The sequence below is a fragment of the Rousettus aegyptiacus genome, unplaced genomic scaffold, assembly GCF_014176215.1.
Source record: "Rousettus aegyptiacus isolate mRouAeg1 unplaced genomic scaffold, mRouAeg1.p scaffold_m13_p_6, whole genome shotgun sequence".
In the NCBI taxonomy this organism is placed as follows: domain Eukaryota; kingdom Metazoa; phylum Chordata; class Mammalia; order Chiroptera; family Pteropodidae; genus Rousettus; species Rousettus aegyptiacus.
The window spans coordinates 91,129,274-91,146,965 of NW_023416309.1; the positions used below are offsets into that span (position 1 = coordinate 91,129,274).

The 17,692-nt window shown below is 37.8% G+C and overlaps 1 protein-coding gene and 1 pseudogene across 3 annotated transcripts in view; one reads left to right on the forward strand and one right to left on the reverse strand.

The window, feature by feature from the left end:
- LOC107515746 (60S ribosomal protein L10a-like) overlaps positions 1-17,692 on the reverse strand; it is a 226,600-nt gene that overhangs the window by 41,970 nt on the left and 166,938 nt on the right. The gene's annotated exons all lie outside the window — the stretch shown is intronic.
- Positions 592-710, forward strand: LOC118604534 (annotated as a pseudogene).

Here is a 17,692-nt window from a genome sequence, read left to right on the forward strand (position 1 = left end):
ATGTAGGCTAGTATTCATAAGAAAAAATGAGTCAGAGGATTCAAGAAAAAGATTATTTACCATCTCAAAATTCAGAAATTTCTTAAACTTCTATTTTAGTTCTGCATACATGTTGGAATTTTTCTATGCATGCTCTTACAGTGAGAAAGGCTAACTTTTCACAAATTACTATTACCAAGATTTTTATAATTATTTCTCTAGAAGGTAGAATTTTTTTTTGAATGGGGGGGAGAAAATATGAAATAGAACAGTGGAACGGGAAGAGCTCATATTCATTTCACTCATTAACAGGGGCATAATTTTGACTTTTGAAAAACTTTGAGCATGTACGAAATAACATCAATCCCAAGTACTTACCAGATACATTGGCCATTTCTGTCAACCACACTTGCTTAATCTCCTATACTCTAGCTACTGAAACTGCTCCCTAAGTCATTAAAATTCTTCCCATTGCAAAATCCAGGGGCTTCCCCATTCTACATCTTCTCCAATGTCTGTCTCTGTAATAATATTGAATAAAAATATTACAAGTATATGGGAGGATAGAACCAACAGGGCTTTTGAGATGGAAGAGGAAAAAATTAAACTCGAGTCTATGGCCATGCTACCCTGAGCAAGCCCGATCCCATCTGATCTCGGAAGCTAAGAAGGGTTGGGCCTGGTTAGTACTTGGATGGGAAATCACTTAGGAAGACCAAGTGCTGTAGGCATAAAAAAATAAAAAAAATAAGGGATTGTAAACTGACAAGGTCCTTGCAATCTGTGAGGTCAACCAAGGGTTGCCTCACCTAAAAAAAAAAAAAAAAAAAAAAAAAAAAAAAAAAAAAAAAAAAAAGAATTAAACTGGGAACCCAAACTCCTGGCTTGGAAACTGGATGGATGGTGGTACCATCCACAAAGATGGGTGGGGCTAAGGAGGGATGGGCAAATGAGGACTTCAGCTGGAAAAAGTGAGTCATGTGTACACACTTTACCTTCTTGAGTAAATCAGAAGCTTCTTGAGGGTAGCAAGGTCATAAGAATTTTTAAAAAAATTTCTCCTTGTATCCAAATATTCAAATCTCTTTCAACATGCTCTCTCTCTGGTATATTTTGGAAAAGATCTTTGGTCTCAGATTTACTTCCACCAAGACTGTCAGGACCAGTGTTCTTCTGATGATAATGCTGTTAGTGTAGCATGAATCTCAGTTGATAAAGAGGAACCTAGAAAGTCTCTAAATCCTAATATTCCAAGAAGTCTTTAAAGGTGAAATAAAATTTACTGCAGGGTTGTTATAGTAAAAGGAGAATTACAGAGTAGGAGAAATCGACTTCAAAGTTAAGGTTAAATATGACCATTTTTATAAAAACAATGCAAGAGACCAAGATAATTTAAGACCATGACAGGGAAAGCTCTTCATGGGCATAAGCTCTACTCTTTAGCTAGCCAGACTTTCCTGTCCTAAGATTGGCCCTTTCTCTCAGAGAGAGCTGCTTTTGTATTAAAACTTTTCATCACAAACAACTTCGCTTCTTAGGGATCTTTCACCCTTTTCCCAAGGAGGTGATTATTTAGCATCTCTGTTCCAACCACAACAGCATAATGCAGAAACTTACAGCAATTCTTCAAAGTCTCATTTACTTCCCTTAGCATACTACGTAGGGGAGAGGAAGGGAGAATAAAGATGATGATAGGTACTCTGGCAAGACAGTCCAAGGATGGGCTTTTCTATTCTAATAGAATGAACATCCAAAGGTGGACTTTGGCACTCTAAATGTGGTCCCTTTTGATAGATCTCTAACAGTGCAACATCCAGATATGTTTTCTCTCTCTTCTTAGTTTCCAAGCAAATAAATACTGGTTCAAAGGCATTTATAAAAATAAGCATTAATATCTTTAAAAATGTAGCCTAGACCTGCATATAAGATCTGAAATAATCAATTGCATAGAAGAAAACATAGGAATTAAACTCATAGACCTTGGACTTAAAGAGGATTTTATGAATTTGGCCTCAAAGGCAAGGGAAGTAAAAGCAAAAATAAATGAATGGGACTATATCAAATTAAAAAGCTTCAGTACAGCCAAAGAAACCATCAATAAGGCAAAGAGACAACCATGCGAATGGGAAAATATACCTGCAAGCAATGTCTCTGATAAGGGTCTAATAACGAAAATACACAAAGAACACATATGACTCAATAACGACAAAAAAACAAATAGTCCAATTAAAAAAAAATGGGCAGAGAACAGACACTTCTCCCAAGAGGACATACAAATGGCCAACAAACATATGAAAAGATGCTCAACTTCACTAGCTATTAGGGAAATGCAAATCAAAACCACAATGAGATACCATCTCACACCCATTAGAATAGCTGTTATCAACAGGACAAGAAATAAAAAATGTTGGAGAGAATATGGAGAAAAAGGAACCCTCATACACTCCTGGTGGGACTGCAGACTGGTACAGCCACTATGGAAAACAGTATGGAGTTTCCTCAAAACACTAAGAATTGATCTACCATATGATCCAGCAATCCTTCTACTGGGAATTTACCCTCAAAGACTTGAAAACATATATCTGGAAAGATAATTGCACACAAATGTTTATAGCAGCATTCTTCACAGTGGCCAGGACATGGAAGAAACCACAGTGTCCTATAATAAATGATTGGCTAAAGAAGCTGTGGTACATATATACAATGGAATATTACTCAGTCATAAGAAGAGATGAAATATCGCCATTTGTGACAACATGAATTGGCTCTTGAGATAATCATGCTAAGTAAAATAAGCTGGACAGAAAAAGTTGAAAACCACATGATATCACTTATATGTGGATATAAACCTAAAAGTAACAAATGAACAGGACAAACAAAGACTCAGGGACATGGACAACGGACTAGTGGTTACCAGAAGTAAGGGGAAAAGGAAGGAAATAGATGGAGTAAAAGGGGTCAAATACATGGTGACAGAAAGAAATCTATGGGCAGTGAACACACAATGCAACATATATATATATATATATGACCTACTGTCGAATCGTACACTTGAGACCTATTGGATTTTGTTAATCAATGTCACCATAATAAACTAAAATAACAATAATTATTAAAACAATAAAAATAAAATTAGAATAAAAACACACACACAAATGTAGTCTAGACCCTTATTAAGAGAGTGAAACATTTTCCTATGTAGTACATAATCTTCAAAGACCTAATCAGCAAGGGGAGGGTATTTTATACATACAAAGATGAATCAATCCTTTCGTTCACTCCTTTTTGTAAATCTCATACAAAGGCAGTAAGAGGGATTATTAGCCTCAAATTCAAGTAATCTCCCCCACCACACCTGTGGGCAGGATGGAAGTGGTGATGGGGATAGAGGGAATAATTGGCTCTTCTGGTTCGTTCCTTTGCACTGGTGATATGGCACAGGGAAGATAGGCTTAGTATTTAACTGTGGAAGCCACAGTAGATGTAAGCCATTTAGATACTGGTCAGCTTGGACTACATAATTCTATCTCAAAATAATTTCCACCTGGATCTCTAGGACATCTGTGTTAAGTCAATCTAGTTCTCTCAGCAACCATGCTGGTTCCTGGGAATAGACTAAAGACTTCTGCAAATGCTTCTGAAATTGGTGCAGGACTCAGAGCAGGAAATGATGATGATTATTTAGCATCCAGTGAGAGCCCAAGATAAAATAGATGTTGACCTTGGTCCATAGTTTGCTATTTTCCCCAAAGTCACTTTTCCAGACTGCCATCCGGTGAGCCAGGCCCCTCTCATCTGGCTCTGCTTATCCAGAATTGGAAAGAGTGCAGCTCTCACTCCCTCAGAGTTGGCGTCTTTTCCTGTGTCTCCTTCCTGTGTGTTGCCATAGCATTCGCACATGCCTCCATCTCAAAGCTAAGCTGCACCATAGTACGGTTGATCCACCTGCGTGTCCGTCTTCCTCGCTCACAGGAGGGAGGGAATTCGCCGCATTTTGCACTCCTTCCCATGCTCTTTCCTTATCAGTACAGTGGGAGGAATATGTTACACACTCAGTAGATGCTCTGCTGAATGGACCATATGTGATAGCTCAGGATTGTTTCCAACTGCTCAGCCTGAGGCACCAGACAAGGAGCATTAAATGATATTTGTCCTTTTAACTCAGTTTTTTTGGGGAAAAGTCAGAAGCATTTTGAAAAATCAGATATTTTTACAAGCTCTGTTCAAAAAGAGTAATTTGTCTAAATTTAAAATCTGACTCTAAATTTTTCTGGAACATCTATTAAAAGCTGTGATCGTTTTTTGCTTTTCCCCATTTCGCCCTTTCACAATCAGGTTCCTAAATTGCCCTGAGACTTTTTTTTGCTAAAGTACTGGAAGGCCCTCTGCTCTCTTATTCTCATGCTCCCCAATGGCACTTGTCCTTCCTTTAGGCCCTTAAGGACAGGTCATTGGTTTGGGAACAGAGGCATGAGGAAGCACTTAGAACCCTGGAGCCCGAATAGGGAGTTGCTTATACCAGCTGAAACAATCACAGGATCCAGACTGGAGACAGGAGAAAAAAAAAAAAAATCAACTCCGTCCCATTCAGTTGGCTCTCCATTCAGCCTGGGGTGGTGGAGGGTGGCTTAGTTCGTGAATCTAGTTAGCAGCAGCATTCCTGGAAAACTGGCCCATTACAGAGCTTTCTCGTGAACTTCATCCACCTGTCATGCTGGGCCTTGGAGGGGAGCCAGGACAGGCAGGAAATAATAGGCTGCAGGATACCGGTGTGTGTCAGTGGCCCCGACCCTCCCATTCCTGAACACAGATGAGCTAGAAGCCTGGAGGCCTCACTGTGATGAGCTTAGGAGGCCTCAGAAAGACTCAATGAGGGAGGGGCAGGCCCAGAAGGGGTAATGGAGCTTTTAAACTCACATCTGGGCTGCTCTTTGGGATTGCGGCATCACCCCTGCAGGGAAATGGCCCTGGCTCTTGCTCAGTCATGTCTCTTTGTTCTCTCTGACCTCATCCTGCACGCAGAAGGCTGAGTCTCAGTTCCAAAGGACAATGTCTGGGTCCTTCCCACTGCCACATCTCCCCACCCCTTGGCCTTTCTAGTCGGTCAGAGAGCTGACTACAATGACATCAACTGGCTAGAATTACATAAAACTTCCCTTTTCAACTCCCAGACTCCTGGATCCATATTTTGTTTTGTTTTTAATTTCCAAATAATTTCCCTTTGTCCAGCTGGGTTTCCCCCCTCCTCACCCCTATCTCTGTCACTTTTCATTTCCTATTTTCCATTAGCAGGTTACAGGCAATGAGGGGGAAGAAACTTGGGTTCTCAAGGAGCTGTAACTCATAAAGATAACCAACACCAGACAACTTGGAAATACTTTACTCCAAAAGCAAATAACCCTTAGGTGCTGGTGGGGTCATATTAAAAAGCAGCATCAACCTTCTGTTTTGGGGAGAAAGAAGTTTCAGACAGTTCCTCTTCCTTATGAGTCTTCTCGCAGTCAGTTACAACTGCGGGTGATGAAAGTGGGGAAAAATAGGTATTTACTTGTACATCTGGACTCTGGGAATGGACTCTGGGGATAGGTGTTGTTTATAGATTTGAAATTAGCAAGACCACAGGCCAGAGTGTCTCAAAGTCTAACACGTCTATGAGTCGCCAGGAGATTTTAAGAAGCTGTTGCTTGGGGAAAGGGCCAAGAGTCTACATTTCTAACAAGTTCCCAGGTGATATCAATGCAGCTGGTTCTCAGACCCCACTTGGAGTAGCTAGGTACTTGGCTTTCCGGAGAGTCATCCCAAAGAAACATGGATATAAAGCTATATTGGGGCAGGAAGTTTTCATTTAAGAAGGAGGATTGTGTAATGGAAAGAGGACTAATTAGGAGCAAGGAAACCAGGGCCGTATTCCAAGTTATGCAACAAGTGAACTGGGTACATTTGGATAAGCTATAACCTCTCTGAGCTACAGTAAAAGAAGGAAGTTACGCTAGGTTAGGTAGTCCTCAAACTTTTCCTATAGATCATGTGTTTAGAAAGGTTTTGTCCACTAAGGACATCATAAACAACAGAATTACCCATATGGTCCTAAATTAGACAAATGAATGATTTCCATTTATTCTTTTTGAACTTAGGAAATTTATCAGATCATAAACAGAAACACCCTTGTGGAAACCTCTGGATTTGATGGTGTCCACGGTCCCTTCTTAACAGTGATACCCTATGATCTCACTGATGAGCATAAAAGGAAAAGAGAGGTAAATTTTCATTGTGTATAAAGTACAAATTTCTATCAGCAAAGGTTAGTTTCATGCTGGATATGTCATTGAGGAAAGAAATTGAATCTCTTTCTGTGAAAATCATTAGGAGAAGACAGAAAAACATCAAACTAAGCTGTTAAAAGGATGTTTCTGCCAAGGAGCAGGAGAATGACTGTGTGGTTATGCATGTTCTAAGTGCTACCTGTCTCATGTTTCTCAGTTACAGACCCAGCAGGAGAGAGAGAACCCACTCAGATCAGGATAACTTCAGGAGAATCTATAAAGTGTCCATCTGTGGATATGGATGGGCTATCTCAGAGATAGTAACCATCCAAGGCTCAAAGGTGTGTCAGGAGAAGCAGTTAGGGAATCCCAGAAGGATTCTGCTCTACTCATCCAATTCACAGCCCTTTCTCCACAACGTTGCATTGGCACCTTTGTCGCAAATTAGGTGTATTTCCTATGTGGGTCAATTTCTGGATGTTTTTTTCTGTTTGTAATTTTTCTGTCCTTGTTTCAATATCACCCTTTTTAAACTTCCTAAAGCTTTACAATACATGGTAGTACATGTCCTCCAATTCGGTTCTACTTAAAGACAGTTCTTCTTGACCCTTTGCATTCAAATATATTTTTGCATAAGCTTGAAAGTGCCACAAAAATATATGTTGGAATTCTCATCAGAATTGTATAGAATTTATGGGTTAATTCGAGGAGAAGTCACAATATTGAATCATTCAATTCATGATTACCTTATGTGCTTACATTTATTTAGGTCTTTAATTCAGTTCTGTCAAGTCCCTTTCAGGTTTTTTCGAATCAAGGTTATACTGTCTTGATAAAATGAGCTGAGAAATGTTCTGTCCTTATTGCTTCATTGGAAAAATTCTGTTTATTCTCCACATCTTTTTTGTAGTGTTTGTTTTTCTTTTATCTTTAAATTGTACTGAGTTCTATCTGGTGCTATTTGATGATGGCTCCCAAAGTATCATTTCGGTCAATTAAAAAAATTTTTTTTATAGCATCCCTATGCTATAAAATGTTTAGGAAAGTTCTTTCTGCTTTCTCATTCTCATTGTTCTAAACAAGAGAATATTGCTTTGATTCCCTATGGAGTGTGATCTGCTTGGGAATACTGCTAGCAATGTCTGTGAGCTATAGCTGCATTTTAGGTGATATGTTCTTTAACACTTATGTTATAGGACTTCTTTATAGGCTTCATATTGATTTTATCCTATTTTCTCAGTATGAAAGAGGAATTGTTTATCTGCCTATCTATCATCCATCTATCTATCTATCTATCTATCTATCTATCTATCTATCTATCTATCTAATCTATCTGTTTTTTTCTCACTGTCTTACCTTAAGCTAATATACACTGGTTAACTACGAATTTCTATTCCTAGTTCAGTAATTAAAATGCCATTTAAAATTGGTAATGTTATTGTTATTCTTCAAAGTTTTGGCCTTCACATTTTCCTTTCAGAACTGTATTTTATTTTAGTTTAAATCTGTTCCATTTACTCTCTGACAACTTATAAAAGTAAAAGTTTACTTCTTTAGTTCATTCTTTTCTCGTAATTTAACATTTTTCTTGACTATCAAAAGTTTGCTTAATCTTCAACTACTTTTGCCAATTTACCAAACTTTCAAAAGATCAATGAGACTGGCAAGGTCTTTTATATATCATTAGTTCTGTTACATATATGTTACATAAATCTTGTCAGTTCTGCTTTTTCTCTTTTTTAATAAGTAGATTCGAGTTTATTGGAAATTTGAATAAAATAAATACCTTTCAATTTGGTCTCCTTTACAAACTATTTTTTAAATACTTGACCTTCAGAAATGTCTCATTGCTTACTTCTGACTTTCTCCCTCTTTTCCTACATGTACTTGACATATCTGTCCATCACCATCCTCATTGTAGTGTTCAAGAAAGAGTCTATATTCTTAATAACATCTCTTTCATTCTCTTTGGTGGCATACTAATTCTTTTTTTATTATTATTTTATTGAGATATAATTAACATATAACATTGTGCACATTTAAATAGAACATGACTCCTCCTATTTTACTGCCAAGATCATAAAATTTCCAATGAATTCTTCAGCTTTGATTCACCTTTCAAATATAGGTCATATGGTTTTATATATATCTCTTCTCCCACCATGCCTAAGAGTAATAGCTTCTTTTACCACTTATTAGTCTGAAGTATCCCATACTCTGTTTTTTTTTTAACTTCGTTTCTTTTTAAGGTATTAAGTGTTCCTCTTTATAGCTATCCTTATATGTTACACTAAAATTACATTCTGTATTTCTCTCAGTGCCTTTGCTCTCATTTCTTATGAACTGTTATCTGATTGGCAAATCCTGACTTGAAGTTGGACTTGTACCCATCTTCATTTAATTTTAATTAGTGCTTTAATGCTTCTTTTGAATTATTTTCCTCACATCCTTCTACTTGACTTCTATCGCCCATTGGATTTATCTGAGATTCAATGTTTCTTTTCTATTAAATTAACATTCTCTTCTCCTGGGTCTTGGTTCTAATTACACTGAATCAGAGATTCAGTGGGGAGCCTGGACAACCAGGTTTGGAAACAGGAGAGGAACTATCAAGTATCAAGGTGCTGTTGAAATGAATGAGATCCAGTCTTTTTCTCAGCCTTTTGTCTATCCACGCAAGATTCGAGATTCTAAGAGATAGAGTCTGACTGGCCAAGCCTAGGTATCATGGAAATTTGAGAAAGGCTCTGGTAGAAATAGCCTCTAGCTTCCATACAAGAAAGGAAAGGAAGGATTTCTACATTTACAATCCAATGAAGATCATATATAATAGGAATGAATGATTCTCCAACAGTAGATTGTTGTGTTGTCAAGAAGGGGAGTGAACAGGAAGGGAGATTACGCTAGTGAACAACAACAGCAGCAATAAAAATGTAGGTTCCAAGTACGGGCTTTGAGTCTCCTGTCTTCTCTTTCTTTTTCAAATCAAGATAGATGCTCCTCATTGGGCCAGGCAAGCATTACTAGCTCAGTTCTTTTAATTCCCCTCTCGAATGCTTGACACTAGTACTGTGCACCTGCCAGTGCATTGGAAAGAACAGAGATTTGTGACCCGATAAAGGTTGTTTAAGCCTCATGAGCCTCGTTTTTATCACCCAAAAAATTGGGACATGCTTCATATGTCTTTGTGAAGATTATTGATGGTAAGATACAGTGCTTGACACATAATAGTGATCCAACAAAATGTTGGTTTCCCTTCTCCACCTCTTCTTTAGACAATCTCCTGGGTGATTTTCACATTCATCAAGGCCATTATTCATAATCTCCTTCCACGAAAATCCCTGCCAAGGCCTTGTTCTCCACGTCATAAATGTTTTCCACTCTTACCCTTTCTACACAGATTATTTACTTGGCATGCCTCTGGCTGTCAGTTCTACCAGCTAAAACTTCTCCATCCCTAATGGAAACAACACGGCAGATGTATCCTCTCCTGTCACCATGCTACTGCTCATGTATTTTTCAATCCAAATCTCAAATCCATCTGCTAAATTTACCATGTGCACCCCTCACATTACCTCTCTAAGTGACTTGTGGTCTTTCATAAAGTTACATGATGCTCTCAGTGCTATTGTCCTCTTTTCTTCTGAAATGAGCTCCAAATTAAGTTCAGTTTCTCCTTCCTGGGGCTCGTTATTAAACTCCTTACCTAGGAACTGGAATTATTGAAAATATGGCCTTTCTTCTTCAAAAATAAATTCATTGTCAGAATCAGTATCATGCATTTATCTCTAGCTAGGCTATAGATCAGGAGATACCTTGGGTATAAAATCCTTAAAATAATAAATGGATTTTAGTGTCTATTAATTGGTAGGAGCACTTTGGTTATTACAGAAATGTTCCTGCGCTCCAACTGCTTACAGTCTAGTGAGATATGAGAGACATATACAAACAGGTTGATTACAGTGTGATAAGTGGGAACACAGCATTGGTGCGAGACTGGGCAAGGAGGTTGAAACTGGATCATGAGGATGAGTGGAGGTGAACTGGACGAAGATATGGGGAAAGGTGATCTAGACTGAAGGAAGAATGTGTGCAATAACACAGTATTGAGAAATAGCACAGTACGGTTAGGAAATTGTGAGTAATCCAGTGAGTCTTTAGTGCAGAGGGTTACGGTTTGAATGAGAAGGCTCGAGCTGATAGGGCAAGGGTTAGTAAACTAAGGCCCACAGGAGAGCCGCCTGTTTTTCTAAGTAAAGATTAATTGGAACACAGCCATACCTAGTTATTTACATATTGTCTGTGGCTGTGTTCCTGCTATGATGGCAGAGTTGAGTAGTTACCACAGAGACCATTTGGCCTTCAGAGCAGAACGTATTTACTATCTGGCCTTGTACAGAAAATGTTTGTCAAACACTACCACAGGATATGAAACTGTCTGAGCATGATGACCTTGAAAGCCACACTAAAAGATCTAGACTTTATTCAGAAGAGCAATAGGAAGGCTGATGCAGGATTTTAAACAAGGAAATGACAAAAATTACCAGATTTGTTTTAGGAGCATCACTTTGTCTACATATGCGGAATGGGTTGGAGGGGGAAAATTTGAAGGGAAGGGTACGAGCTGGAAATTTATTGCAATAATCCAAAAAGGATTGTGAAGGTTGTGACCCCTGAACTAATGTATGACCAGAATTGTGATAGAAGATATTTATGGAAGTTAATAATAGTAGCATTCTCTTTTCTTAGATTTTCCTTGTGACCTCTCCTATTTCTCCCTTCATGTATCCTCCACATGATACCATTCACATGTTTTTAAATTAAGTTTATGGGGTAACATCGGTTAATAAAATTATATAATTTTCAGGTGTACATAATAATTTGACACCTTTATACTCTATTCTGAGAGTACTACCCAAAGTCCAGTTTCTTTCAGCTACCATATATTTAATCCCCTTTACCCACTTTGCCCTCCCCCAACTCCGCTATATTTGACCCCCTTTACCCCATCAACCTCCCTCCTCCTCCCCCACCCCCTACTCTCTGGTAACCACTAGTCCATTGTCCATGTCCCTGTCTCTGTTTGTCCTGTTCATTTGTTGCTTTTAGGTTTATATCCCACATATAAATGATATCCTGTGATTTTCTACTTTTTCTGTCTGGCTTATTTCGCTTAGCATGATTATCTCAAGGTCCATCCATTTGTTGTCGCAAATGACAGTATTTCATCTCTTCTTATGGCTGAGTAATATTCCATTGTATATATGTACTACAGCTTCTTTAGCCAATCATCTATCATAGGACACTTCACTTACTTCCATGTCCTGGTCATGAAGAATGCTGCTATGAACATCAGTGTGCAAAATATCTTTTTGGATGTGGGTTTTCAAGTCTTTGGGGTAAATACCAAGTAGAGGAATTTCTGGATCAAATGGTAGATCAATTCTTAGTTTTTTGAGGAATCTCCATACTGTTTTCCATAGTGGCTATACCAGTTTGCAGTCCCACCAGGAGTGTATGAGGGTTCCTTTTTCTCTGTATCCTCTCCAAAATTTGTTATTTCTTGTCCTGTTGATAATAGCTATCCTAACAGGTGTGAGATGCTATCTCATTATGTTTTTGATTTGCATTTCCCTAATAGCTAGTAAAGTTGAGCATCTTTTCACATATTTGTTGGCCATTTGTATGTCCTCTAGGGAGAAGTATCTATTCAGGTCCTCTGCCCATTTTTTGACTGGACCAAAATTTAACTCAACATGGATTACGGACCTGCATATAAGATCTAAAACAATAAAATGCATATAAGAAAACATATGAACTAAACTCAAGGACCTTGGACTTAAAGAGGATTTTATGAATTTGACCTCAAAGGCAAGGAAAGTAAAAGCAAAAATGAATCGGACTACATCAAACTAAAAGGCTTCTGCTCAGCAAATGAAACCATTAACAAGGTAAAGAGACAACCATCTGAATGGGAAAATATATTTGCAAGCAATGCCTCTAATTAGAGCCTGATATCCAAAATATACAAAGAACTCATACGACTCAATAACAACAAAACAACAAATTATTCAGCCATTCACATTTGATACAATGACCCTTGTCAAAGCCAAGCAGGCAAAAACTTCAAGAATCTGTGTGTGTGAATTTCTATAGTTGTGTTCTTACTCTTGTGATGTTTCTCTTCCCAAATCTAAACCACGGCATTATGGCCCCCGAAGCTGTCACGATTTTCCTTCTCATCCTTCTCATCTTAGTCTGTCTACATGGGCCACTGCAACAGTTTCTGGAATCTCTCTGTATCTCACAGCTCACCCGAAGCATCATGTTGCTGCTGCCCCAGCATGCACCATCCACCGTTATATTCAAACTTTTGGAGTTTGAAAGACTGTCTTCATTATCTTAGTAATAATGTATGATGAGACTGAATAATGTAAGACGAGACAGGTTAAGTTACTTACGCAAAGCCACAGCAAATCAGTAAAAACCAGGTTTTCCAATTCTTTACCTTGGACTCTTTCTGGTTCACTACATCTAACAGCTGTAAATTTCTGTCCCAATTTAGGAGATAAAGTAGCAGTCACCATTTTTGTTCTTTGATCCTATCCAATTCGATCACTTGAAAGACGTTTGTAAATAGCCATGTAGCTCTCCCAGCTACCTGACTATAAATAGATAGTTTTCTTAAGAAATTCCACTGACTAGATCAATTGCTTCCTGATGCTGAGATCCAACTGGTAGTGTTAGAAACCATCCGGAAAACAATTATGAAATAAAGGAGAGGTTAATACCAAGGCTAAAAGTAAAAATTTCAGGTGATATTTTAGATTCAAAATATAAAAAGTTAGGTATTTTATGATTTTCATTTCATATTGTTTTGGTTTTTAAATATCCAAGTTTCCCGGTTAAATCACTCACCTCAAGATATAAAGGTCTCATTTTTGTAACCCACAAAAATGTCATGTTTATCAATATCATTTCACAGCAATTTCAATATTTTACCTCTGCTACAAAAGAGTCACAGGTGACACACTAAAGCCAGATACTATCATTTTTATAGCACTGAGTTTGAAAAATGATGTGGATATTGCTGAAAAGCTCAATTCCTTCTAGTCAGTTCCACAATAAAGATCTATGAGGGACAAACACCAACTCTGGTTGTCAAGGGCAACCAGGCTGCCAAGGGCATGGTCACCAGGAACAGGTACCTAAGGGCCTTGATCTGGTTATGGTCTTCTAAAGAGGCACGGTCTAATATGGCAGCCACTTGCCACATGTGGCTATTCAATTTAAATTATTTAAAATTAAATAAAATTGAAAATTCAAAAAGACAAGAAATAACAAGTGTTGGTAAGGAAGTAGAGAAAAGGGGACCTTTGTACACTATTGATACAAATGTAAATTGATGCAGCCACTATGGCAAACAGTATGGAGTTTCCTTTAAAAATTAAAAATAGGACTACTATACAATCTAGCAATTCCACTTGTGGGCATTTATCTGAAGGATAAAGAAAATCACTATCTTGAAGAGATATCTGCAACCCCACGTTCACCGCAGCATCATTACAATAGCCAAGACATATGAACAACCTAAGTGTCTATCAATAGATGAATTGATAAAGAATACGTGGTATGTACACATATAATAGAATATTATATAGCCACGAAGAGGAAGGAATCCTGCCATTTGGGACAATATAGATGAACCTTGAAGGCATTATACTAGTCAGACAGAGAAAAACAAATACTATATGATCTCACTTATATGTGGAATCTAAATTAAAATGAACTTACAGAAACAGAAAGTTGTCAGAGGTGGGGGAAAAAAGCAGGGAAAATAGAGAAATGTCAAAAGTACGAATTTCCAGTCATAAGAAAAGTAAGTTCTGGGATGTAATGTATAGCATGTGACTATAGTTATCTATACGATATTGTATATTTGAAAGTTGCTAAGAGAATGGATCTTAAAGTTCTTATCCCAAGAAAAAATTTTGTCACTATGTGAGCTGATGGATGTTTACAAAACTTACCATGGTAATAGTAAGTTTATATCATTATATCAAATCATTATGCTATAAACCTAAAACTAAAAAAAAAAAATTATATGTCAATTATATCTCAAAAAACTGGATAACAATTAAATAAAATTAAAAATTTTATTCTTAAATGATTTTATAATTTTTGTCAAAAAAAAAAAATCCATTCCTTAGTTGCACTGGTAACATTCCAAGTATTCAATGACCACATGTGTCTTGAACCAGGCAGATGTAGAACATTTCTCTCATTGCAGATGGTTCTCTTGGACAGTGTTGTTAGGGAAAGGTAGGATAGAGAAATGAAATCAAGCATTCTTCAGGGAGAGAAACCTTTAGCAGGCTTGCTCCCAGCACAAAAAAGCATGGCACAGTGGTTGGGAAAAAAACATGAATGCTATTCTAGTTTCAGCATATTAGAAGCTGTGTGGTTTGAACAAGTTGCTTAAGTTCTCTTCCTATCTTCCTTCTCTATAAAATGTGAGTATCGTTTGATGTGATTTTCTTATAAGTCTGTTTTGAGGACTAAATGAGACCTTGTACACAAAGGGATCTTAGCATGATGCCTGGCACATGGTATGTGCTCAAAATATGATAGTGATGGTTCTGAAGGTGATGTCATTTTACCTAATACTGCATGCTGAGATTATTCTGTCTAGTATATTGGACTTACTTTTGAGTTCAGAAGACCTATCTCAGGGTCCCAGGAATCTTGGAATTTTAAAAAATGGGATGATTATTGGGGCATCAGTAAGGAGAAACTAACAGTTGATGAGCTCAGTATCAGAAAAGATTTCAATCAGCTGTAGGCAACAGAAAACCCAACTAACCTGTGACTTAAACTAGTAAAAGTTTTCTTTTTTGGCAGGGCAGGGGTGGGGGGGGGCGGGAAGGGGTCAAGGAAATTGCACTGACCAAGACTCCTTCTAGCTTTCTGCTCCACCATCTCTAGTGTATGGCTTTCATCTTTACAGCTGCAGTATGTTAACAGCTGCTTTCCCATATTCCGGGAAAGATAAGATGAGGTTCACCTTTTTTATTAAGGAAAGGGTGCCTCCACTTCTACTTCCTCCAACGTCTCATTGACTAGAAGAACTTTGTGCCACCCTAGCAGTGAAAAAAAGCAAGAAGAGAGATTTTTTTGTTTGTTTGCTTTAGAGTAAACCACATGAAGTTGTCTATATTTGAGCATTTTTAATGGCAAAGAGGCAATTTCACATGGTTCGACCTTAGAGTTAAACACACTTCTACCCTTGACAAAATTGGGGTTCTGCAGAAAAGAAAAAAGGAGAGCTTAGACATTGCGCAGGCAACTCACTAAGCTATTCTGCCACTAGACCCCACCTCACACCAGGCACCTTAAAGTGTTGCAGCCCCTGAAGGCAATTTTTACATGTCTGAGAGAAGAGACTAAAAAGAGACTCAGTAGAAAGTTGCAGAACTAAAATGGAAAGCTAGACTTCATTGTTTCAAAGTTCATGTACACCCCTTCATTTTCTCAAGAAGAAATGATGAAAAAGCTCCTTTATGAACAACACAAAGTTAAAAGAAAACAAAGGGTTTCATCATGACAGAGTATGTGTTGCACAACACCGTTTAAATCAGCCACAGATGTGTGATTCTTTTATCAGATTATAAGAGGTATCACAACTCTGATACCTCTGGGATGAAATGAGATTGCACATAGTGGAAGGGAAATATATTGGCTCATTTCGTTAGAATGTAATTCAATTTCCATGCCTGCCTCCTTCCCTCACGGGAGAATGATGATCTGGTTTGATATCGAAAGGACTAGGCAAAACAAGCTTATTGAAAGACAATATTAAAAAAGAAGTGGTGTCAGATTTTTTGTTTTTGTTTGCTTTGCTTTTTTTACTTAACGGATTTTTTTTCCAAAGGAAGAAACTTGGACATTACAGAAAATAATCACAGAATTAAAAATGCCTTGTCTAAATAATATAACTCTATCTGAGTTATTGAATTCTCATAAGACATATTTTTTCACTCCTGTGGTTTTATTATTTTATTATTCCCCAATTTTTTTTTTCTCTAGCTCTTTTTTGAAATCCTACCCTAGGTATTCAGCTGTCTATTGAGTATCTCACTTGAATACTTCACAGGGTATCTATATGTCAATGGATCTAAAAGTGGCTTCATGATCTTTCTTCTGAACAGAACAAAACATTCTACGCCTAGCACATTTCCTTTTAGTAAATGACAACACCAATCACCCAGTTGCTTAGACCCAAAGCCATCCTTGAATCTTCCCATTCCTCATTCCCTTCATCTCCAATCAATCCCCAAAGTCTGTCAATACAACTCCCTAACATCCAAGTAAAGATGTGAACTCAGCAAGTGAGAATACAATTCTAGTTCTCAAGGTAGAGACGAGGACTGGAAATACCAGTATCTAAATGGCTTGTGTCTATTGTTGCTTTCATGGACTGGAAATACCAATGTGGGAATCATTGTCTATAAGGTGAATAGGCCATGAAAGTGAATCAGATCACCTGGGAATTGGATACAGAAGGCTTTTGACCATCCCTCAGGCATGCCAGCATTCAAAGGACAAGCAGAGAATGAATAGCTGGGAAAAGACATTGTAGGGCAACCAGTAAAATGAGAGAGTGTGGTATCACAGAAGCCAAGGGAAGAAAGGTTTCCAAGAAGGGAGATGTGAACTGAATGCTGACAAGAAGTGGGATAAGATGGAGACAGAAGTTACCACTGAACTAGGGTAACATAGAGGATTTTGTGACTTTGACAAACTCAAGTCAGTGGAGTCATAGGGGCAAAAGTGGGTTATGGAAATAATAAGGGAGAAGTAGAGCAGACCATTAATAGAGATAAATGACCATATAGTTTTGCTGTGGAGTGGAAGAGTTAAATAAAATAATAATTGAAAGGGGGCTTAAAGGGAAAGGATGTTTTCATTCTATTTTAAGATGGAAGGCACTACACTGATGGGAAGGGTCCATAAGAGAAAGAAAATTTGATAAGGTAGGCTGTGGGGTATATGAGAATTCTGTACCATTTTTCCAATTCTTCTGGAAATCTAAAATCATTCTAAAATGAAAGGTTTACTTTGGTGAGGGGAGGATGAAGCAAAAGAAAGGGAGCTTTCAAGACCAAAATCCTTAAATAGGGGCTGTTTTCCACAGCTTAAGTGGAGAAGGGTAGAGTTGGCTGTCAGTGAGTATTATTCACTTATTAGTAACAGATTGACTTTTGTTACATTTTAGGGTATATAAAGCTTACATATATTCATTCACTTTTATCATTATAATCTTGGGAGGAAGTTATTGTGATGCTCATTTTATAAGATGAGGAAACTGAGGTTCAGAAGAGCAAAGCCCTAACTGAGAACAACACTCCCCATCAGCCAGAGGAAACGGGAGGGCAAAGGCCAGGTTTTCC